The sequence below is a fragment of the Mustela nigripes genome, chromosome 13 (assembly GCF_022355385.1).
Source record: "Mustela nigripes isolate SB6536 chromosome 13, MUSNIG.SB6536, whole genome shotgun sequence".
Lineage (NCBI taxonomy): Eukaryota > Metazoa > Chordata > Mammalia > Carnivora > Mustelidae > Mustela > Mustela nigripes.
Window position 1 is genome coordinate 21,238,426 of NC_081569.1, and position 25,748 is coordinate 21,264,173.

The 25,748-nt window shown below is 43.6% G+C and overlaps 1 protein-coding gene across 1 annotated transcript in view; it reads right to left on the reverse strand.

Annotated features, from left to right (window-relative positions):
• Positions 1-25,748, reverse strand: part of OTUD7A (OTU deubiquitinase 7A) — a 365,100-nt gene that overhangs the window by 171,312 nt on the left and 168,040 nt on the right. Inside the window, exon 2 of the mRNA XM_059371716.1 lies at positions 14,255-14,382. The gene's annotated coding sequence lies outside the window, so the exon portion shown is untranslated. The remainder of the gene's footprint in view (positions 1-14,254; positions 14,383-25,748) is intronic.

The window sequence follows — 25,748 nt, forward strand, 5'->3', positions numbered from 1 at the left end:
ACAGTTCAAGCAGGATGAGCACCATGGACAGAGACCAAGAAGCATGAACACATCCGCATGTCCAGGGGCCAGTGGTACAAAGAGCAGGGGAGACAGTGGGCACAGAGACTAGAGGTGAAGGTTAGATTCAGATCCTGTGGGCTAACAGGATAAATAGCTAGACTGTAACATGAGGCCAGTGGGAAGCCACTGGGAGTTTCTAGAGAGAAAATTACATGAGCTTTGGGAAAACAAAGACACAAAAATTTGGTAACAGAGTGAAAAATGGATCAAGGCACATAAAGAAATGAAAAGTTGTTCACTCATTTTCCTAGATGTTGCCCACCCTATACCCTATACCCATTCCTCTACTGCTTTATCAGGTAGCAGTAGATTTTCTGAGAAGACTGAATTCCAAACAGCAGGGGATGAATCAAAATGGGCCAAAGCCAGTCACTGCTAATCTTTCCCCCCTGACCTGGGATTCATCAGTCTCAATGCAGCTATAATAAATGATTATGTGATGGAAATGGAATGTCCATGTGATGGAAATGGAAGTCAACTGCACTGATAGAAAGGGATAGGCTCAACCCAACAACAGTCCTTTCTTACTTTGCCTTTCCTAAGCAAGGAAATAATATCTACAAGTATACCCATCATCTTGGGACTCTGAGGAAGAAAGTCAGAGGACAAGACCCAACATGCAAAGATGATAGAAAGCTTATCCTTCATGGCATCAGTGAATATTTGTACCAGACCTAGACTACCCCTCTGGACTTCTGATTATTTTTCTCATATAAACACTTATTTGTTCAAGCCAAGTAAATCAAGTACGTGTTTACTTGTAGCTAAACATATTCCTAGTTGTTCCATGAAGGTAGAATAATTCAGAAGTCAGAATTAGAAATGAAGTAACAGAAAAAAATCATAGGCTATTGTCATTTAGTAACATATATGTAAAATTTAAAAGTAAAGATTAGGAAATGAATCCAAACTATAGAAAAAGACATTAAAAAAAGACAAAGAAAGGGACCTAGAGCTGCAGCATTCAGATGGAAAGAGAACAGTCCTTGGGAATTTCAGGAGCTGCCACAGCCATCCCTGGGAGGCCTCGCTCCTGAGCCACACAAGAGAGGTAAATTCCCCACTTAACTAAACCCTTATTATTCCTTCTCCCTTTTACTAACAGCCAAACCTAATTCTAATGCTAATATGTTAATATTAACAAATTCTAGGAGATAAATCAAATGATTAACTCAAAAGATGCTGAAATGTCCACATTCATTCATTATGTCAACTCAAAACAAACCAGGGGTTATTAAAGGATTATTGATCCTGGAGAGTGACAATGCTCAGAGGGTAACACAGGTTATTCTGAGTATACTCCCCTGTCACATGACAAACAACTAAGAACTGTTCAGGAAAACACAACACTGAGAGAATCCTGGGGGAGTGAGGCTGAAGCAGCCCCCCTGCAGCGCAGAGAGCAAGACAGATTACCTCAGAAGGGGAAGTAGCACGGCTACACATTAACCACATTGCCTCTCCCCCACAGAAGTCTCCCTTTATCCTCTGCTTCCTCCAGAGAGAAAAGAGAACCCAGGCGAGACACCCAACTGCCCCCAGCAATTGGGGTAACTTGGCTGGAGTTCTTATTCTGATATGGCACCATGGGAATTACAGGGGACTCTGACGATGACAGAGAAGAAGGAGGAGCTTCCAATGATTAACAAATAAAGCCAAACAGCAGAGAAAGACATAAAAAGACCATCCAGGCAGACTGAGTTCATACCTGCAATGTCCCAAGCACAAATCCCAACCAGTGGTTTTGTTCATCTGCATAACTAAGAGTGTGTGTGTGTGTGTGTGTGTGTGTGTGTGCAGGAAACACTGACCAGGGAACTCAGCTGGGTGTAGATCTGCCTGATTGGTTCCTCAAAGGAGGAATTGTGCCAGCCCTACGGTTTGGCCTGCCTACACCCAGGCAAGCAGCCAAATCATAGCCCCAGCTCTGGGGAGTTGTGGAGACCATCTTCCAGGCCTATCTGACCACAGGGGCTGGAGACGACTCCTGGAAAGTGGCCACGAAGGTACAAATTTCCAGTTATAAGGTAAATAAGTCCTAGGGATGTAATGCACAGCGAGAGGACTATAGTGAACCCTGCTGCATGATACACAGGAAAGATGTTCAGAGAGTAAATCTTAAGAATTCTCATCACAAGAAAACATTTTCCCTTTATTGCATCTATAGGAGAAGATGGAAGTTAGCTGAACCTACTGTGGCAATCATGTCACAATATATATAAATCACACCATCATGCTGTGTGCCTTGAACTGATACCGTGATGTGTGTCAATGACTTCTCAGTAAAACTGGAAGAAAAGAATTGATCCCCAACTTATAAGAATTATCCTACCTAATAATGAAAAGTTTAGAAGCATGACTAAATATTAGAATAGATATAAACATTTAAAATGGCTGGAACAAGATGGACATACAAAAATCAATACCTTTTCTACATCTCAACATTAGCCACCTAAGCACTGAAAAAAAATTAGAAGGTCACTTTATATTAGCCAACACCAAAAAGAAATTCCTATAAGTAACTAGGGATAACACAACAAAATGAGATAAACTTCTTTTGTTTTTATTTTTGTTTGTAGCATACAAATTTTATTGAAGAAAAATAAATGGGTAGGAAGGCTATACTTTTAAGACGCCAAATCTCGTATTTATAATAAATTCCGTACAATCCCAACAGAAGTTTTATGAAAGTTAACAACTTAAAAAAAATATTTTATTTATTTATTTGACAGAGAAAGAGATCACAAGTAGGCAGAGAGGCAGGCAGAGAGAGAAGGAAGCAGGCTCCCTGCTGAGCAGAGAGCCCCATGGAGGGCTCGATCCCAGGACCCTGGGATCACAACATGAGCCGACGGCAGAGGCTAATACAGGAAGGCTTCCTAAGGCAAAAAAGCCCATAAAGAAAAAATTGTTAAAACTAGTAATAGCTAAAACAGAATCAATAAACAAACTTCTGAACTGACGAAAAATACCATAAGAATGTCAATGTTATAGAGCAGTACAGGAGATTTTGAAAAAATGTATAATGAATAGGGGGTTTGCATTTAGAATAGATGATGAACATTCCCAAGCGATTAAAAACACATGGAACAATAAAAAAGCAGCAAATTACATGAATGTGCAACTTAAAGGAAACCCAAATGACCAATCAGCATGTGAAAAGATAATCAGCCTTAGTTAATAAGGGAAGTACAAATAAAAGTATAAGATATCCACGAGCCATGCCTACCCACACTTTACCTCTAAAAGTCCCTTTCCCATAAGACTCCTTTTGAGGGGAGAGGGGCTGGGGGTTAGGTGTTCCTGGTGGTAGGTATTAAGGAGGGCAGGTATTGCATGGAGCATTGGGTATAGGGCATAAACAATGAATCTTGGAACACTGAAAAAATAAAATTAAATTTTAAAAAACCCCAAATCTTTAAAAAAATGTGCTTTCAGAAATAAATAAAAAAATAAAAATAAGTAAATAAAAATGTGCTTACAAAAAAAAAAAAAAGACTCTGTTACCCATAAGGCTGCCTAAAAAATTAAGTTTGAAAACATGACTCCTAATGAGATGAGTTGGGCACTTGTTTATATTACTATGGGGGGATATATAGGGTTAGCAATGAGGTCAGTTGAGGACATTTTTTTTCTCAGTGTCTAAATTTTTTTTTAATGTGCATACCCTCTAACTCTACAATTCTGTCTCCCATTATATTCCTTAAAGTCAACCTTGCTCATGTACATCAAGAAACGTATAAGGATGTTCCTTACAGCACGGCTAGAAGTATAAGAAAACAAATAAACAATAGTTTGTCTGTAGGAGGTTGGCTGAATCAAGTATGACACATCTAGAAAGTGACCTATCATATGGTTGTTAAAATGGAAATTTCTGTAAGACACATGAGAATATCCATGTATTATAGTGTAATTTACAACTGCTAACGGGAGAAAAATTCTCATGTAGACAAATGGCTGAAGGAGGCACACTTGATGACTGTAACGGCCTTTCAGCAGTGTGGGGCTGTGGGAGGGAGCGAAGTGGGGTTTTCACTTTGACTTTCTGGTCTTCTAAGCTCTTTGCCCTTGTGCTCATGTAATATACTGTATTTTAAACATCATGTTCCACTGAAGTTATTGAATAAGAAGCAAGATATGACAAGGGACTGTGCTAAAGTATATATGTATAAAGTTTGAGAAGAAAAGGAGATGGTGTGTAGGAAATAAACCTTGGAGAAAGGTAGAGAGAGTTTTGAATTTTGCCTCTGTCATTCTCTGCAAGTATGGTATTTGGGAAGTCACTAAACCTCTTCGAATCTCCTTCCTCATCTGTACATGGGGAAGATGCCACGTCTTTCTCAGAATTTTATGAGGCTTAACAAAACTTGGGACATCTGGATGTCTCAGTTATTAAGCATTTGCCTTCAGCTGAGGTCATGATCCTAGGGTCCTGGGAAGTGTGGGAAGCCTGCTTCTGCCTCTTGGACTTCCGCGGCTTGTATTCCCTCTCTCGCTGTGTCTCTCTGTACCAAATAAATAAATAAAATCTTTTTTAAAAAGGCTTGACAAAAACTTAAAGAAAAATCTATTTATCTGTCTATCCAACCATCCATCCAACCATCTAACCATCCATCCATCCATCCACCCCTCTAACTATCATCTGTCTTTGCCCTGTCATAGTGATAGACACAGAGCAGAGCCACAATGAGTACTGAGTTTATCTTCACCCCTTTTTCTTTTCCCATTATTCCTTTATTTCTCCATTTCTTTAAAAAAAAAAAAACAATTATTTGGAGGGGAGGAAAGGGGCAGAGGGAGAGAGAGAATCTCAAGCTGCATCCCCACCCCACCCTAAGTACAGAACCTGACTTAGGGCTTGATCTCACGACCCTGAGATCATGACCTGAGCTGAAACCAAGAGCTGGATGCTCAACTGATTGAGCTACCTAGGCACCTTTATTTTCCCATTTGTCTAATCAACTGCTGTTAACGGAGCCCTTGCTCTATATTAGGTGCCAAAGATACAACCCCAAATCAGATATGGTCTCTGCCTTTGAAGAATATTGAGTTTAGTGGCCTAAAAATATATAAGAAGCAGTTACATCACACATCTGCTATTAGAGAGACAAGATGGCAGAAACTCATGGGCAAGGAAGTTGCTCTACACTGGAGAGCAGGCGAGAAAGAGAGTGACTCTGAGGAAGTGATCTCTCATCAGAAAACCACAGTAGGCCTAGGGATTGCGTAGGTTAAGAGGAAGACGGCGGGTCTTTGTGTGGGTGTCGGGTGGGGGCAGTGTGGTTAGACTCAAAAAAATAGAACAGAGTGTGTACAACCTTGGAGGACAACAGAGCAAGGACTTATTTCAGAAAAAAACTCTCTAAGTTTACAAAAATTCATACAAAAGAGACCAAAGATAACCTAAATAAATGGCAAGATGTAATGTTTGCATGGATTGTAAGATATAGTATGGTTAAGATGTCAATCATTCTTGGGCACCTGGGTGGCTCAGTGGGTTAAAGCCTCTGCCTTTGGCTCGGGTCATGATCCCAGGGTCCTGGGATCGAGCCCTCTGCTCCTTGGGGAGCCTGCTTCCTCCTCTCTCTCTGCCTGCCTCTCTGCCTACTTGTGATTTCTGTCTGCTAAATAAATAAATAAAATCTTTAAAAAAAAAGATGTCAATCATTCTCATATTGATCTATGTATTGATCTATATCTATAATCCTAATCAACTTTCCAGCAGGATTCTTTGTAGACACAGGCAAGCTCTTTCTAAAATTTAAGTGGAAAGATAAACGACCTATAATGGCCAAAACAATTTTGAAAAAGAAGACAATGTTTGAGGATCCACACCACCTAATTTAAAATGCATTATAAACCTACACTGATGAAGATAGTAGATATTGGACAAAGGTTAAACACATACATCAATGGAATGGAAGATAGAGAACAGCTTTTTCACAAGGGTGTACAAATAATCCAGTGCAAAAAATACCAACTTTTCAACAAGTGGTGCTGAAAAAACGGGCATCAATATGCCAAAAAAAAAAAAAAGAAAAGAAAAGAAAAGAAAAGAAAGGAAAAAGAAGGAAAGGAAGAACAAAGAAACTCAATCTACATATCACATAATACAAAAAATTAATTATAAATGGGTCATAGGCCACATATGCATGTGTTTTTAAGGGTCTTATGTGTATAGCACATGCTTGTACGTGTGCATGTATATGTGTCCATGTATGTGTTCATGTGTTCAGGAGTGTGTGTGTGTGTGTGTGTGTGTGTGTCTGTGTGTGCAAGGGGTAAGGTGGGGAAAGCTGTCTAAGAGACCTTTGGAGAGAAGTACCAGTTGGCCGCACACTTACACTTGGAAGTTTTCAGTGTATGGTAAGTGAAACAAAGGCAGCAGATGCCATAGTTTTTTCTATCAAAATTATTTAAATTTAACAAGTACAGGGCAATTTCATCTTTTGGAGTTTCATTTTATCGTATTTTACTTATTTTATTTTAGGCCCATATTATTTGAATAACCATACATGCTAGTGACTGGTACAATTCAGTGTGTTTTATCTAAACATCTGTCTTTCTGAATAGGATAGGCCAGTTTATCTAGACAAATAAACAAACCAAAGAAAAAAGAAAACATATCCCTACAGATGACATTATCCTAGATGACTCTGAAAACTTAAAGAAGATAGCACTGGGATAAATGGATTTTTAAGAATGTGTCCAGCTTTCTCTATAATTAATTATCAGGCAATCTGGTGACCCAAAGTGTTAATCTACTAATTGCTCTTCTTGAGTTACCCGGGTTTTAATTTTTAGTTGCTAGAAACACCTGCCTTAAGATACAAATCCGCACCAGTATGCAAATAAAATTAGGACAACGTACTTCTAATCCCTGGTTCTCATTGCTTCATCTCCGAAACAAGGATAACAGATCCTATTTTATGCAGTTGTGGTGGTGATTATGTAACACTGTGCTGGGCTCATAGGGAGCACCAAAAAAGCTTAGGTATGATTATGATTCTTATTATCTATTTACTTCTTTGCCAGTGTGTTCTCAAACTAATAATTTTGGAGACCTAATAAAACCCTCTGGAGTGCCACTCTTTCAAAAATTTGCTTTTGGCAATTTATGTATCATATTAAAAGAACTTACCGTTATGAAAAAAAGTTGTTTCTATACTGAAACAGATGAATATGAAGTTCAAATTTACAGGATCAGCTGTTCAAGTCAAGAAAGAAAATGCCTTTTAAAGCAGAAAATATATATGTCTCCACTGCCCTGAGGAAACAACGCTGAAACCAACTGCACTCAAACACTAAACATTGGCTTAAGACAGCATGAGAAGCATTGCCGCTCTGGAGGAAACAGTCACAGCAAGTCTGAAGCAATTGATTTCCAATAAAAAAAAATTTTATTATTATCCAACAATTAACAACTGATAAATATGAAAAGGTTCTGTAGTTCTATAAAATTAGAGGCTAGCTTGCAGAAATTGATAACTTATGATTTTTATTGCCCTCAGTTATAAATGTTAACTCCAGATAAGGTGTCCCCCCCCCCCCCCGAGACTCAGCTTAACTTAGCATCTGATTTCTTTATTTCTTTTCCAAATGACTTTATAAATTCTAGTTACTCAAATATACTTGGAGCCAGACCATTTATCTTTTTGCTGGTTCCCTTATCAATAAGTAAAATTAAGTTTTGGTACAGGCTAACAAATGATTTCGTGAGAGAATTGGGCTTTCCATGCTCTAAGAATGCCCAGAAAGCACAGAAGGAACTTAGCAAAGCGCTGGAAAATGAACCCTATAGAAACTGCTCCCCTGGCATTATCTTAACTGGCCAAACCACAAGCACATGTTCATGGTGGCACAATGTCCATGTGGATAGCAGGCCTCTCTGGTTACAGAAGATTCAAGAACTTCCCCTGGGCATGGAAGCCCCTTAAGAATTGATATTCATTCTGTCTCACTGGGGACTGTGCCTCTTTTACATGGCTCAGCACCTGGGCTTTGAGGAGGAAGCCCTGAAGCAGAGTCCTGGTTACCAGGGTTTCCTGACTGGTGATGCCAACAATGTCACACTGAGGTGCACACACTGCCATGGGTCTACAGAAAAAGCCACATCCGGAAATGCTACCTGTGAAGGTGCAGCTAACATGGAGAAGTATGTTGACTCCAGGAAAGAAAGATCTAGAATATGACATACTATATACTCTAAAGTATCAAAACCAAAATGCTCTCTCTGAACTCCTCTGGGAGACTCAGTCCACGCAGATCCTGGGAAGACCATAAAGAGACAAAGGACACAATTGCATTCTAGAAGATTCTATGGCTTGAAAGGAAGCTGTAGGGGTGGGGGTGGTTCGGGTCACACGGAAGGGACACAGAGGTAAGGACAGTAATGACAGGGGATCTGACCTTGGCAGGGAGACTGGATTTAGATCTGAGTGAGCAGGAAAGCCCGTGGCTCTCAGCCTGAAGCTGGGCACCCCTGAGCACATTAAGTTTCTTCAAGGGGTGACAAGTGTGGAACACTTTCAAACAATTAAATTCTGAATTCTCAAGTCCCTGTATAATCTATCCTAAAAATCCTCCGTGGGTAAAATGACTGCCCTGCATGGTCTTCTTTCCCACACCCTACATCTCTCTGGAGTGGAAACATCCAGATACCACACAAAGGGACAGCCAGTGAGTCCTTACACCAGGTCTCCCCAGGAACCTCTCTGTCATCCATCTCATCAAGAGCCTCTCCTCTGATATATTTTATTTTGTATTTAATTATACTGTTCTGATAATCTGTGTACTAATCAATACTATAAATAGTATCAATAACAAGCCCCATGAAATATTTTAACATACGTATGTATATCTATATAAAGGTCTGTGTAACAAACATACACGAACAAATATGCAAAAAACAGGTGACAGAATCATCAGTGAATGCCTTTCATTTTTTTAGTGAATGTCTTTCTGGAAGAAAATTATGATAAAGTTGTGGAGCAGGTGGAATTACTATTCCTATTTCTACATGAATTCAAGGAGGAAACAAAATGGTATATCAACTTTCAAAGTGAAGAAAGAATAATATATTGTGTATTTTGAATGGGTGGTCTTTATATTTGACTGGGTATCTTGTCATTTTTTTTAAAAGATTTTATTTATTTATTTGAGAGAGAGGAGACAGAGAGAGAGTGACAGCATGAGTAGGGAGAAGGAACAGAGGGAGAAGCAAACCCAACATGGGGCTCCATCCCTGGACCCTGAGATCATGACCTGAGCTGAGGGCAGATGCTTAAATGACTGAGCCACCCAGGTGCCCTGACTGTGTATATTTTTAAAAAATGATAGATCTGAATGAAAAGTGCAGCATAGGTAATACAGTCAATAATAATTATAGTAACAGTATATGGTGAGAGACGGTAATTACACTTATCATGGTGAGCACTGTATAATATATAGAATTGCTGAATCATTATGTTGTACACTTGAAACTAATATATGTCACCTATACTTCAATAAAAAAGTGACATATCAGTGCGTCTGGGTCGTTCAGTTGGCTCAAGTGTTGATCCCAGAGTTCTGGGATCGAGCCTCACGTTGGACTCCCTACTCAGCAGGGAGCCTGCTTTTCCCTCTCCCTCTGCCACTCCCCCTGCTTGTGCTTGCTTGTTCTCTCTCTCTCTCAAATAAATAAATAAAATTTTATTTAAAAAGTGACATACCTGTGTTGTTTTAAATGTCTTTACTTACAATACACTAGAAATTACATCTTTGTCCCTATTTAAATTTATGATGCACAATGTTAGATGGGCACTCAGGTGTGCACCCACAAGCACAGGACTAGCTGAGGGACTCAGCCTGGGTCACAGGCAGACCTATCTGGGAATGTCAGAAGAAAGGCTCATAAGCAGAGGCAGCTAGCTCCCACAGTCTAGGACCTGGGGAACAGTCTGGTTTGATGGAAAGGCCAGGGGAGGGTCTGAGGGCCAAGGAACAACAGCACAGGAGGAAGTTCAGGTGGGACTGGTGTTAAGCAGCCCTGTCACCCAGCTGGGAGGTAAGATATAGCTGGTGGCACAGGGCCAGGGGCTCCAAGTCCAGTCCAAAGCCTCAAGTGCTTTTGGTGGGCACAGTGAGCTTTAATTCTGGGCACACAAGAAAACCATGAAAAACAGACCAAAAATAATAAAGTAAACCTTTCAGGGCTTGACCCAGGGGGTTCAACTCTGCTCACCACAAAGTGACCTCCAGAACAGCACTCTGCTATTTCACAACACCGTTGTTCCTAGTAACTGAGTCAAAGTGTGTGGGAGGACAGGGGACAGGGACCTGAAAGTCACTCCTCACTATGAGCCATGCACTGGCCTAGGCCCTCATGCTTACAACCATGAGTTCTAGCATTCTTACCAGGTGTCACGGCTCCGGGTACTTCTCAACTCACTTAGTCCTCACCTGGGCCCTGGGTAGAAGGCACCACCATCACCATCCCCATTTCAGAGACGAGGAAGCTGAGATCTACAGAGCTCATCCACACTTAAGCCCCCAGCCTGGCCTTGGTGTAGCCAGGAGTTGGGCCCGAGCTCTATGATGGAAACGACGTCGGTGCCTCCCTGGCAGCCCCAGGGGACAGGCGACCTTAGCTCCACCCCCAGGAGAGGAGTGGCAGCCGTGGTGCCACGCTGAGACGGTGGTTCATCCTCCTCCATCTGCAGCTCCCTCTGCTCAAGGAGGAAGTGGGGATGTCAGTGTGTTTCCATTTATAACAGTTCAAAGAAAACCTTAGGATGTTTTGGGGGACAGCCCCATATGGGCCCCATGGGCTTTAGCATTTGCTCTATGCAGCTCCCTTCTGCCATGAAAACTGTAGAATCCCCAGTGCTGAGTGCTGCTAGATGCACCAATAGGAGAATGAAGGTAGAAGAAGGAGGTGCCCTTCAACACTCAGTGTCTGGAACCAAGGGAAACATCATCCCCAATCTGTCCTGGGAGACCTACCCAACAGGGGCTGCTGTCCCCATTGGGCAGATGGGAGACTATGGCCACCCAGCTAGGAAGCAGGGAATGAGCACCAGATCCCGGACCCCACAAACAGAGAGACCATGGCTAGGGCTTCCCACAGATCCACGTCAGGCTCAAGCACACAGGTTAGGAGTATGCTTCTCATTTAAGATTGTAACTCAGGTTTCCAAGTGGATAAAACTTCACAGAAAGCACTTGTAGAACAGAAAAAAGGCAGCCCTAATATTTCTACCCACATAGTCACAGGACACCTCAGTGAGCCTTCTGTGTTCATGCAGAACTGCAGATTTGATTTTCAACTGTACTTCAGTCAACGTATAAACTATTATGTTGTGCCCACACCACCGTCCCTTCCCCGAGGAGCCCGTCAAGGGGACACGGGATAGGCAGAGGATCCCGGCCTGCAAACAGCTGAAAGGGTGGAAAATAGAAGGAGGAGGTGGGGAGACTTTGGGGGAGACGTTGGGTTGGTGCCTATGCAGGGCTGTTACCTCTGGGTCTGCAGGGCCCATTCTCTGCCCCAGCTAACCTCAGGCTGGCTGGGTTGGCATCACCCAGAAAGCAGGAGAACACATGACACCTCAGGGCAGGGCCCTCCCTCAAGCCTAGCCTAGCAAGCCATGAGCCAGGAAACATGCTGGATATAGGATGCGTGCTGCCAGCAGCCCCTTTTTATGAAAACCAGCCCTCATCTGTTCCCAAAGTCGTGGGGAAAAAAATCTAGGCAAGTAACATTTTCCGAGGAAGCATTTTTCAGATACGCTAGCTAAAAATGTTCTCCAAGGGCGATCTTTTTTTTTTTTTTTTTTTTTTAAACACTCAGCCTAATCCATGCCCATGTGCAGCTCAAAAACTAACATGTATATTCCCAAGCTATTTTCTTGGTAGAATTTTCAAAGGTTCTCAAAGAAGATTCCAAGGCAATGGATGGAGCTCAAATAAAGCCATGGTGACCAGATCTAAACAGAAAGAATCCTAATCACCTTCAATCAGTTGCTAGTGACTGAAAGACAAAGCAACCAGCAGACTAGGGGGATCCAGGCCTAGCCAGGGGCAGAAGCCAACCAAGGAGGCATGCCAGAAGTAACCAGCATGGCAGAGTGGACGCCATTAGGACACCATTTGATGACGCATGCTTCCTGTTGTGACGGTGTTGCTTCTCAAGGCCACCTTCTAACTTTAGGGACTTAAAAATATGACCAGTCACATCCTGGAGGACCTCCGTCCCATCACTCAGTCTTATCAGCATTTTTATTTATTTATTTATTTATTTATTTGCCAAAAGTCTTATTCAGCCGGAGATTACAGAAGATGCTGGGAGTGAAGCAGCATCAGGAGGCATGCAGCCCGTCCTCTGCTGCTGTGATAATTACTAGCCAATAGTTAGTGAGGCCCACCATGGGCTCCATCCCGACCAGACACTCATTCTGTGGTCACTTGTTGCCTCCTAATTTTAATCCTAAGGTCACTGAGGGTTTATGAGATGCAACATTTGCTCAAGGTCACCCAGCGAGTGTGTGTCGGAGACGGGGCGCCTACTAGACACGCATCCAGACGGTCTAATTTCAGAGCCCTTCTCTTGACTGCTTCGAGACACTCCCTTGTGTGGCAGCTCACAACCGTGGAAAAATGAAAAAAAATAACAAAACCGTTGGACAGGGAAGGAAGACCATGGTGCTGGTGAACTGATTAATTAAAAATCATAATACAACCTTCAGTGGATGCTGTAACGGGTGAAAAATGAACTAAACAAGAGAATGTTCACCTGGTCTCAAAGTTCACCCCACCGATTACTAATTCATTATAAGGAATGAAATAATAGTAATTTATGAAGGAGAGCTCTGGCAGAAACCACATGAGCCACGTGAACAAGCTAGTCCTCACCAACACCAGGTCCCAGAAACATGCTGGACCCTTGGATGTTGTGTAAACACACGAAATGTGTGCTGAACCTAAGCACAAAGAAACAGCCAGACAAATCCAGACTCTCCTGGAAACAAATGGCTTAGGTTCTTCCAAAATGTCAAAATCACAAAAGAGAAAAGTAAAAGCAGTGTTCTGCTTTAGATGTAAAGAAACAGAACCAAATTCAGGACATGATGCTTAGCCAAATGCTGCATAGGGAAAACAGCTATGAGGAGTTTTTTGGGGACAACCAGAGGCATTTGAATAGGAACTATACATTGGAGAAGATGACTTTATTGATGTTAAATTCCCCAGTGATAATGGTGCTACAGTTTTGAAGAAGAAAACCTATGGATGGAGAAGATGTTTCCCAAAGTATGTCATGTGTCGGCAACTTACTTTAAATGATTCAGAGAGAAACACTGAACACATACATACCACACATGAGTACATATACCGTGTGTGTGTGTGTGTGTGTCTTTGTGGGTAAACAACTGGTAAATCTGAGTGAAGAATATATGAGCGTCCACTTTCCATTTTTTAATAGATGTAAAATTTATCAAAATGAAAATCAGGGGCACCTGAGTGGCTCAGTGGGTTAAGCCTCTGCCATTGGCTCAGGTCATGATCCTGGGGTCCTGGGATTGAGCTCCGCATTGGGCTTTCTGCTCAGCAGGGAGCCTGCTTCCTTCCCACACCCCTCTCTGCCTACTTGTGATCTGTCAAATAAATAAATAAAATCTTAAAAAGAAAATGAAAAGCAGACCAAAAGTAAAATGTTTGTTCGAAGAGTCATAAGGCAAAAGAACTACTATGCTATTAATCAACTAGATAAAAACTGCATTTTGGGATAAGAACTAAGAGGAAACATTAAAAAGGAAAGTATGTGAAAGTGATAAGACTACTGTTGTTTAGATTAGTCTTATAATACTTTACAAATCAATCATGATAGCAAGAGAGGGCAACAGAATTACTTCATAAATCTTGTACTAGTGCTGGTGTAAATCAAATTACTTTTCTGTTCACTACAGTCATTTATTTATTTTTTTGGGGGGAATAGTGTTTATCATTCTAAATGCAAATTCTAGTGCAATATGAATCTCATTTCATAACTCGTTCTCAATGGATTTCAGGGAATAAATAATCCCATCCTTGGCTTTAGATCTGATTTCCAGGCAATTTGCTCCAAGGACCAGTACAAGGTCTGTTGCTAGAGGCGTTGACTGCACGTGCCCCTCCAGCACAGTCGCTTGGGACCCACAAACATGAGACTTACTTTTCAGACACTGTGATTTTCTGGAGGCAGGTGGCCGTCAGGCATCCAGGGCAATGGTGCACCGGCCCTGCTGGAAATGGCCCATTGTTGCCACAATGGATGGTGTGAGACTGCAGCCCCTGAGAACTCTGGAGAAAACACAAGAATATTTTACTCAAAGTGAGAATTTAAAATATAAGTTTTAAGAATATATATTTTTTATATTTTAAAAATTAAATGTAATTTCAAATTTAAACATCATTTTAAATATTCAGTATGAACTTGAAACGGTCTTGATAGTGAACCCCACATCCCTGTGCCACCCTTCTTAACACACCTTCCCACTCTTTTTGAAATAAGTGTGGGCATCTGGAGGGAGGTCAGGATCAATGGGAAAGGTCTCCCCAGTGGGTGACTGTGAGAAGCGACTGTGGGTGAGAACACACGAGGAGCTCATATGCTATGCTGATGTCCCAGGAGAGGAGCCCAGTGCTTCCCAGAGGGACGTACAAACAAAGCCTCCTTTCTAACACTCCATGGGACTCGCAGGTGGTGTGGTCTATGAGGAATCTCGAAGTCAGGAAGCTGTGAGTAACTCCTGCCTGGACCGTGGGGCATCTAGGTGGTCACGGTGATGACCACACCTCGGTCCTGGCAGGGTGCACTGTGCTCCATATGGAGGGCAGGGGAGTCATGAAGAGCATTGGGAATGGAGAGGGTCCCTGTGGACCACACCTCCGTCCAGGTGGGTTCAACTTGTTCTGCAGCATCTTGACTCCTGAGATCCACTCACTTATATGCCACGTGGAGTTATCAGAGCCCTAAGATGCTCTTAAGCTAGGAGGCCTGCGACTTCACAGGTGAGGGGAGGGAATTGGGTCACATCTGTGCACCCTACACAGACTACACCATGGGGTACAGGAGCCCCTCCTTCCTCTATGATCACAGCTAGGCTGTGGGAGAAGTCTGGGGATCCTGCCTGTGTCTATGGAATGTCTATGGTGTGCCCAGAGGCCCGGGATGGTATGTCCTGTCCCCGTAGTTCTAAGTACCATGGGACTCCAGATCCCTGGCTGGCTTCCCCTTTGATATCTCCCATCCAGTTGGAGAAATACCACGTCATCATAAGCATAACTGCTTTACTTTCAACATTTCAAAGCTAATGCAATGCACTCCCTCTTTTTGGTGGTTTTTACCTCTTACTAAATATATTTTGGTCTTGTGTTTACCTTCCCACCTTGAATTCCACTCTGCTACTTGTCTTGTTACTCCTCATTTTTTTTTTTTTTATAATACTGCTTGTAATAGTTTTACTTATGCCATTGTATTTTTTAACCTCTTTAGGCCATTTTTTTTTTTTTTAACTCAATTTCAGTTCTTCATCCCAGTATCTGTCCTTCCTTTGATTGGGGAGTTTAGCCTGTTCCATTTTTATTTTTTGAGTAGCATTAAGAGAAGGAGAGGGAGATGACTGGTATATTTGTCCCTTTCCCCAACATCTGTTTTAGTATGTCCTGTCTCTCAAATTTTATGGTGTTATTTTCTTTACTGTCTTCAGCTGACTTGATTGGTCTTATTTTTCATTTTCTAGAAGTTATATATCTTATCTTTCCTTCTAGTGTTTGCCTTAAATTTGTTACACACACAGGAATATTAATCTTTTTTTTTTTTTTTTTATCCTGAGAATTGATGAACGGATACAACCTCTAATTTCCACACAGGATAAGACCATTAGTTCAATGTAATTTCCTTTCCTTCCTTTGCTATCTGGTATATTTTGTTAAAATCATTTAAAATACTCTGAACTGCTTTTAATTTTCATGCTTGTAGTTTCTTAGGGATCAGTTCTTAACAATCGCCTTAAGCTTCATGGCTACACTGTTAATAATTACAATACATGATTAGGTTTCACTGTTTGTTAATTAGTCATAGATAATTTACATATCTTGTTTCTCTTTTATTTAATTAATTTTTTTATATTATTACAGGGAGTTTTTGAGTAGCTCTTTCAAAATGGTTTCATGGATAATACATTTTCTGAATTCCTAAATAGAAATGGGAAGAGACTAAATACAAAAGAATGAGACTCCATAGGTAAACCATCTTGATAAAGAGGAGCAAAGTTGAAGGTGAAATAGTTCCTGATTTCAAAACTTACTGCAAAGCCACAGGAATCAAAACAGTGTGGTATGTATACAAAGACAGACATATGAGGATTCTATCTGGGATAGAATGGAGAATCCAGAAATGAACCCTCACATCTATAGGCAAACAATTTTCAACATGAGTGTCAAGACTATTCAATGTTTTCAACAAATGGTGTTGGGAAACTGGATATTCACATGAAAAAGAATAAAGCTGGGTTCTTACCCAACACCATATATAAAAATTAACTTGAAATGGACCAAAGACCTACAAGTAAGGGCTAAAACTATAAAACTCCTAGAAGAAAATTAGGATAAAAACTTCATAATGCTGGATTTATGATGATGATTTTTGGGGGATCAAAGCTCAAGTGATAAAATAGTTGGACTTCATCAAAGTTAAAATGTCCTGTGCATCAAAAGACACCATCAACAGAAAAAGGCAACCCACAGAAGGGGAAGAAATATTTACAAATCATATATTTATCTGATAAGGGATTAATATCCAGAATATACAAAGAGCTCCTACAATTCAACATAAAACCTAAACATCCCAATTCAAAATTCGGCAAATAGCCATTTCTCCTAATGGCTAATACCTACATGGAATGGTGTTCCACATCACTAATCATTGAGAAATGCAAACCAAAACCACAATAAGATAGCTCTTCACACACATTAAAAATGGCTATCATAGGGACGCCTGGGTGGCTCAGTTGGTTAAGCAGCTGCCTTCGGCTCAGGTCATGATCCCAGCGTCCTGGGATCGAGTCCCGCATCAGGCTCCTTGCTTGGCGGGGAGCCTGCTTCTCCCTCTGCCTCTGTCTGCCTCTGCCTGTGCTCGCTCTCTCTCTCTCTCTGATAAATAAATAAAATCTTTTTTTAAAAATGGCTATTATAAAAAAAATTAAAAATCATAAGTGTTGGTGGGAATATACAAGAATTGGAACCCTGTGCATTGCTGGTGAGAATGTAAAAAGGCTTCAAAGGAAAACAATATAGTAGTTCCTCAGAAAATTAAACATTGAATTACCACATAATTCCACTTCTGGATATATGCTTATGTGAACTGAAAGCAGGGACTGAAGCAGATATTTACAAAATTATTTGCAATAGCCAAATGTGTTGGTATAGGCATATAAGGGGTAGCTTTATTTCTTGGTCTTCCTGAGAGCTTTAAGAGAAATTTTTTTTCTAGGAAATGAGTTTTAATTCACATACTGATCACCAATTAGTCTGTCACTCAAGAAGTCACAAAAAACAAACAAACAAACAAACAACAAAACAGCGGCCTCAGGCCTGGGGTATGCATTTTTGTTTCTGGTTCTCTAACAGAATCAAAACTTGCAGCAGCAGGTCCTGGCTAAATTTTCGGGAAGTTAACATTCAGGAAAAGTGTGACCACTTCTGTAAATAAAGGGGAGATTTGCTTTTTGTACTGTAAGATATTGTAAGCGCAAAATATGTCCAGAATAAGGGTGTAAAGTTCGGGTAGGCTGAACTGCTTTTCAAAATGCAAGTTCCTCTAGAGGGAAATGCAAGAAAATTTCTAGCGATTGAAGAACAATGCAGATCAGAAACACAATGAAGAGAGGAGAAAGGCTATCAGCCAAAACAAAGGGAAGGACCAATGCTTTGTAGGAACTCCTGGGAGAAAAATAATTTTTTAAATAAAATAGCCATTTTAGTTCTGTGTCTTGGTTTCCTAACGTTGGAATGTGGCTAGACAGCAGACGTCATCATCATAAGGCTGGCAGTGCTTTCTATGACGCCCCCTGACTGCAGACAGAGTGCCTGGGAGTGTCCTTGGAAACCAAGGCCACACCACATGTTTGGAAGCTTCTAGGTGAGAGCCTAGAATAACTCCCATGTGAAAGCAGAAAGATGCTGCTCTGTTGGATTCTCTTTCGTTTGCCCCTACCTCTACTCTGTTGCAGAGTCCACTGGAAAAGCCTCTGGGATGACCTGGGATTGATACCCTCCAAGCTCCCTGCCTGCCTACCGTCCTGGGAAGCCATTTCAAGCATGGGGCTCAGATGGTTCGAAGGCTCCTGGTGAAGACTGTTGGAGACAGGACTCTGAAAATGCTCTAGAGACCTGAAGGGGCTCACAATTGTAAGGGGATATTATTCTAAGGTAAAAAATGCAGGCACATAGGGGGCTAAAGATAAAGCCCACTATGTCCCAGATTTGGCTGCTAAGTAAATAGCAGGAGCAAAGAGGGTAGCAATCGTCCAGCAGGGGAGCCAAGGCTGGAGGTGCCCAGGGCTGCTGGAGAGACTCCAGGATGGACCCAGGGAGGTGTGTGAATGTCTCATTATGCACAGGGGCTCTCTCCGGACTACCCAGGCCCTGGCCTTCTTGCTCCTTCTCTTGCCTCCAACGACCACCTAGATATTTTTGTATTTTTTCATCTGGTTCTCTTTCCCCTACTTATCGGAATGCCCCTGCCCCTTCGCCAGCCAGGGTCCCTTCGAGCCCCATTTCTCTTAATAAATCTTCGCTGCTCATTCAACCAGCAAACCTTTGATGGGCACCTACTTTACCGGGAGTTGCAGGCGGGGGGCAGAAATAAAGCAGGCTTGTGTTTGCCCTTGTGTATCCTGCAGCCCCAAACAGGAGACAGGCAGGAAATCATCATGTCTCCACGTCCAGGGGAAGCCACGGTGCTTTGTGCCATCTGCCTCAGGGGCCAAAAAGAAAAAGACACTCAGCCTAGAACTTAAGTCCTACAGAATTCCCAAGAGAAGTGGGCGACAGAACCAGTGCTGGTCAAGGGCTTATTCTGTGTCACTCCCTGGACCAGTGGTTGTGAGTCCTCTCAGGTAATCTCACAAATACAGCTGAGGAAAGGGGCTCTGGGGGACACACCATCTTGTCCCCCCACTGAGAGCCTCCAAAGGCTTTTCTCTCTCACGCTGTGGCCTTGCCTGGCTCTGCTCACTCACGGGCCCGCAACCCATCCTTTACCTGCACATGCTGTGTCTGCTGTGCCATCCACGTGTGGGAGCCGCGTGCCCACCAGGAGAGTCCATTGGACAGCTCCAGAAGAGGAAAGCTCAAAGAAGGGTGGGTCCAAGCTCTGAAGGGTGGGTCCAAGCCTCCTGCTGTTGGCCTGAGGCGTGTCTACCGGCCAGGTGGAACATGGGACCCCAGGAGGGGATGGGTGATTCAGGGGGCAGCGGACTCTGTTGCCTGGAAGGGGTTAGGTGTCTGGCGTCCTGGCCACCTTGGAGGGCCCGGAGCCAGGTGGTAACTCTTGACAGCGACCACAGCAAGGAGAGATAAAAAGGAAGGAAGTCTTGCTGCTCTGTGAGAGGGTCTCTGTCACGGGTCATGGGGCCAAACATCCACTTACTCCTTGTCTGGGGAATTCACTTCTAAGATGACATTTATGTTTCCCAAGAGAAAGAAGGTGTCACTGCCCTCCTAGGCTTCCTGACCCCATAGCTGGCCCCATTCCTCAGTTTGAAGATGGATGGTCCCTTTCCTTTTGGTTTCTTCTTGTTTTGAATTTGACCTTCACATGGACCCAGAGGCCCGGGGGTGGGTCAAGGTGACACCAGGATTTCAGACTGGACTCCTCTCTCCCCTTTGCCCTGACTGCTTCCCATGGAAGCTCCATCTTGCTTCTGACCATTATTTGGGGACATTCTTTATCAGCAGAAGGAAACAAACAAGCTTGCAGCATGGGAGAGAGGAGGGGGATCGCTCTTTCCCCTCAAGGACATCATGAGACCTTTAAAGGCAGACAGGTTAAAACTGGATGAGAGTAGTCCCTGGGGCAGCAGGTTGGAATCCAACCAACATGATCTGGGTCTGGGCAGAACCAACCAGCCGGACCTTTAACTCCGAGACTCGTTTATTGCTGACTGGAATTGGGCAGGCGCGAGGCTCCAAGACAGGCAGGGCTGCTCCGCCGTGGGGGAACTGGACACTGTGGCCCTCAAAGACCAATCCTAGACAGAGGCAAATGCACTTCTGCTGGTCTCTGGGGTCTAGCTGTTGCCCCTTGTCACTTACAAGTGAGTCCTTCAGCCCCTAATGGCTTCCCTGGCCTGGGTCCAAGAGTGGGACAGGACCTACCAAGGAAAAATATCTGAATGTCCCCCCCCGCCCCCGCCCCAACATAAGATTCCCTTTGTTCCACAGCACTCGAGAGCTCGCAGGAGCCAAGCACGGGGGTGTGGTAGGGGCACACAGTGTCCCTGGCTTTCCGCTGAGGGGGGTGGGGAGAGATCAAGGGGATGCCCAAACAGGGAACAGATGGCACAGGTCTTAAGGGGGGATATGGGGGAGACTGGGGTGGGTTCTGAGCCAGACACTGTTGGGTCCAGTCCTCGCACAGCTGCTCGTGAGTTCTGTGGCCTCAGGAGAGTTTCGTGACTCCTGCGTGGGGATAATAATAGGACCTCCCTCATAGGGAGACGCTCAGTATGAAATAGTTCGAACCTGAATACACATCTTTGTTTTCATGCACAGCTCCTTTCTGGGCTGCGCGGGACACGAGCACCTGACCTTCGGGTCCAGCCTGCCACCTCCCCTGGGATGCCCAGCTTACTTCCTGGGCAGTGCTTCTCCACCTGCTGGGAGAGCTACACCAGCCCCTGTCATCCCAGCCCTTCAGGCCCTGCTTGCCTACCCTGTCCTGTGCCTGGGTCTGGGAACAGGACTGGATGTTTGGGTTGGCCAGCCTTCCCAGCTCCCTCTCCCCCTCCAGCCTTCTCTCTGGATAGAGGTCAAGTGAGCAATGCATTACTCAGGCCCCGTGCAAATTAAAGCTGAGACCCCTCACTGTAAGAGAGTCCCAGCCTGCAAGCATTTCTCTCCAGGGGAATTCAAAATCACCTCCCCTCCTCAGTGGAAGGCGCTGTGCCTAATGGTATCTAAGGACATCCTGCAATGGACTGTGGGGTTGTCACCCAGTGTACTTGGGAAAGTGCAGTATTCCTAACACGTCACGATCTCACTGGGTGGGCTGAGCTCTGGCTATATTAGTATTCTCTACCAGTAGGTTTAAAGGTAAATTAGGGGGCGACTGTGTGGCTTGGTTATTTGAGTGTCTGCCTTATTCGGGTCATGATCCCGGGGACCTGGGATGGAGCCCCCGCCTTGGGCTCCCTGCTCAGCGGAGACTCTCCTTCTCTCTGCTGCTCCCTCTGCTTCTGCTCTCTTGCTGTCAAATAAATAAATACAAATAAAAAAAAAATAAAGGTCAATGAGGCTCTAAGCGGCACTGAGTGAGCAGTGGGCTAGACCAGGTCAGGGTCAGGTGAGCCTCGGAGGTGCAGGTGGACAGGGCTGTCCACGCAGAAGCAGAATGCCAGCCCACAGGGGGCAGGAGCAACATCACAGCATTGTCCTCCACCCAAGTCAGAGCCCGGCACTTGGGCAGGTGGACCTGGGTAGCTCAGGCGGCTGAGGTGTGAAGAAGGCTGTGACGGTGATCTGGGGACGGAATGGCCAGCAGCACAGCAGTCTGGAAGCAGACCTGACCCGACTCAGTATCATCTCAAGGCTGTTGTGGGGCCTGGCACTGCCCCAGTGAAGTCAGCCACAGCAGGGAGGGTCCTGCAGGACCTGGCTGGGCCTCCATGTGGCCACCAAGGCCCACAGTCGCTGGTTTTCAGGCTCTGGAAGCAATTGTTGACAAGGTTTTGAGAAGAATCAGAGCTACAGCTGCTGGAAAGTGAAGAGTTTTCTGTGTGACCTTGAAGCAGAAAAGAACTTTTTTGAGTGTCTCCAATATGCTGGCTACATTCCATATGCCTCTTCCTTACATTTTACCACAAATCCGCACTTGAGGGGCAAGCAGGCCTTCTTGAAATGCCACCTCTCCTGTGGCCAGAGGATGTGAGAAACCTACCCAAGGTCATACTGCAGTAAGTCACCTAGAAGCTGAATAGCAAAATCAAAGCTCCTGCTTTAACATTACTACGTCACTTCCTGAGGTGCAGAGATGCTAATGAAGCTCTTTCTCAGGGCACCTTATTCCCCTTGTTTCCTGGAGCTCCAAAGGTACTCTGCCCACCTGAAACGTCCTCCCGGATAACCAAGCCCAGAGTCCTGTTACCGCTCCTCAAGAAACAAGCTTTACCTGCTTTTCCCACAACAGCAGCCCAACGTTCTTTCCTAAGCCCTTCCTCCTCCACTGGGGAGATTTTCTATTTTGAAATGGTTGAAATTATGCTATGACAATTTCATCTCTTATCCAGATGAAATTTTTTCTTTCATATTAGCAAGAAAATAGTCTGCTAGTCTCCGTTTTTTGTTTGTTTTGTGGTTGTTTTCGTTTTTGTTTTTTTGCTCTTGTTAAACTGGGAAATTTTCACATCAGAGCTAAGCAGCTCAAACATGCTTCACTCTAATACTCTGGCATTTATCAACCTTCGGCACCTTTTGTTTATTTGTTTGTTTTTTAAAGATTTTATTTATTTGACAGAGAGAGATCACAAGTGGGCAGAGAGGCAAGCAGAGAGAGAGAGAGGAGGAAGCAGGCTCCCTGCAGAGCAGAGAGCCCGATGTGGGACTCAATCCCAGGACCCTGAGATCATGACCTGAGCTGAAGGCAGATGCTTAGCCCACTGAGCCACCCAGGTGCCCCTGGCACCTTTAATTGTGGTTGTTTCCCTAGTATTGTGACCTATTGATGTTTCTGTTAAAAGACAGGCAGACCAGGTGACCAGGCTCCCCATGGTGACCATGCCAGAGAGGCCCCTTCTCCAGGCCCCCATCCTACCATACCCAGTTCCGCTGCTTCTAGATGACCCAACCACCCCTGCATTGAGCAGCAGTTCTGTAGTGGAGTGTCTGGACTGTAGCATCAGCACCACCCAGAGACCTGTTAGAAATACAAATTCTCTGGGATGCCTATGTGGCTCAGTTGGTTAAGCCTCTGCCTTCGGCTCAGGTCATGATCCCAGGGTCCTGGGATTGAGCCCTGTGTGGGGCTCCCTGCTCAACAGGGAGCCTACTTCTCCTTTTGGCTGCTGTTCCCATCGCTTGTGCTCTCTCTCTGACAAACAAATAAATAAAATCTTAAAAAAGGAAAAGAAAAGAAAAGAAATGCAAGTTCTCTAGCTCCTCCCAGACTTGCTGAATCAAAAACCCAGGGCATGCTGCCCAGCAATCTGGGTTTTTCACAAGCCCTCCAAGTGCAGAACCATTGAGCTGGAGGCTACAGAGAGCCTGGGAATGTTCTCTCCCAACACCCCCCACCTCTCTTTCTTTGCATGCAGCCTCAGAAGCTCATTCTTTCTTGTTTCCCAAAAGACCAACCTTCTGCAATTATCCCTTCACTCCCCCATTCCTACAAGCTCTTCCTCTCTACTTTTTTCTCCCAGCCTGTTTCAAACTTACTCAGGAGTCCTCTTCTTGAAAAAGCATCTTTTGCTTGACCTCTTGGGCCATATATTCAACTCTCTTCTCTTCCTTCCTACCTCTGTCACCTTGGCCAACTTATCCTTTCGAGTTATCACAGTCTCTAGGAGTGACAGTATCTACTAAATAGGCTAAACTAAGAGTTTAATGAAGTAACATAGGCTAAGGATGGGCTATGAGGGTTAATTTTAAGAGGCCTGGAATTAGCCTGAGCTGCTTTGCTGAAGTAAGAGATGTACTTGGTCAAAGTATAAAATGTGACTAATATTGCTGTCTTTTACTCATGGACCCAAAATGAGTTTCAGGGTAGGCTGTGCTAGTTTGTTAGTAACATTTATTGATAATGATGAGACTGATGGTTTATATGTAGTTTCACTGTAGGGGTGGAGTGTGTAGGGTAGGGAAGAGGAGAAAGCTCCAACATTGGGGCTGGTCTTTTAGTAATTATGTGCTTCCATGACAAAGAGGGTATATAAGAAGTTCCAGCTGAAATTTCTTTTGGGCTCCCTAATTTGGATAGGTTGGTGGTTTAGAAAAAATACATCTGGTATACCCATGCAAAAGGAAGACAACTGTGGGGAGCCTGTGTAGACCTTGTCCTCTCCAAACTTTTCGCTGATAGGCAGTCTTTGGCTATGCTGTAGGTCCTTATTTCTGTGTTTTTTTTTGTTTTGTTTTTGGCTATATCATATCCTTTCTCAGCAATGAACTATAGATTCATAAGCATTGTCATTTGAAGCCATGTCGATCTTCTTTAGCAATAAAACCCTATCTGGCTGCCACTATTAGAGTAGGTGACATTATAGCTATCTTTCCTTCTGCACTGTTTTCAAACAGAGTTCCTTGCTGAACTGCTCACAAGAATTGTTGGCCATTGATTTCTTCATCACTTATTCCATTCTATGTACTCCCCCCCTTTCCTCTATCCAAATCTCAGTCCCATCCTGACTACTCAGTTGAAATCATAGTCACAAATGTCACCACCAAGACATGGCCTTTTCAGCTCTTAGTTAACCAGTGGGCCACAACTACTGTCTTGGAATGTTCTTTATATTTGATACCATCCTCCTTTATGATCTGATTATTACTCCTCTCCCAACCACTTTAATTTGTCTCACTAATTCCTTTTCCCAATAAACTATGGGTTTTCTCCTAGAGCCATCCTTAGGTCAGCTCTTCCCTTCAGATATCTCATCATGCTCATTAAATGTTCATAACCACCTATGTTCAGATGGCCCCCAAGTCTCTCTTTCTAGTCTTACTGTCTTTTCTACCCTTTGATCCACAACTCCCTGATGGTGAGTTCACTTGAACATCTCAATGGTACCTCAGAGTCTTTAAGATCTATCTTCCTTGAAAAACTGCCCATTCACCATGTCAGTCAAGACTTAAAAATTAAATTCTCCCTCAACTTCTCCCTCTTTATTTCAGTGGGTCCGTTACATGTCTTCCTCTGTGAGTCAGTCTTTCTCTTTTCTTCTCCATTTTTCTCCATGTCTCTCACCCTTCCTCTCTTATCCCCAGCCCCAGAAATCACTCTGACACTGATAGAGAATGGACTTCTGTTTCCTCTGTCTATTCTCTTGGTGCCACCACCACTGGGTGGCCTGCCTGACTTCATGCAGTGGTTTAGCAGGATGGCTTGAAGACTCTCCTCAGACTCAGAAGTATGATGAGAAAAAGAGTATCTGTATCACAGTGTCAAAGTATCTCCCACAAGACATTTATTAATTACAAATGGGAGCTTTGCATTAGAGAAATTTCACAGAAACAACCTTAATCAAGTGATCAAGGTTAATGCAATAAGCTGAATGTTTTTGTCCCCCCTCAAAAAGTCATGTTGAAATCAAACCCTCCAATTGTAATAGTGTTAGGATGAGGGGACATTGGATGGTGCTTAGGTCGTGAGGGTGGAGCTCCCGTGAAGGGGATTAGTTAGAGCATTATAAAAGAGACCCCAGAGAGCTCTCTTGTTCTTTTTATATTATGTG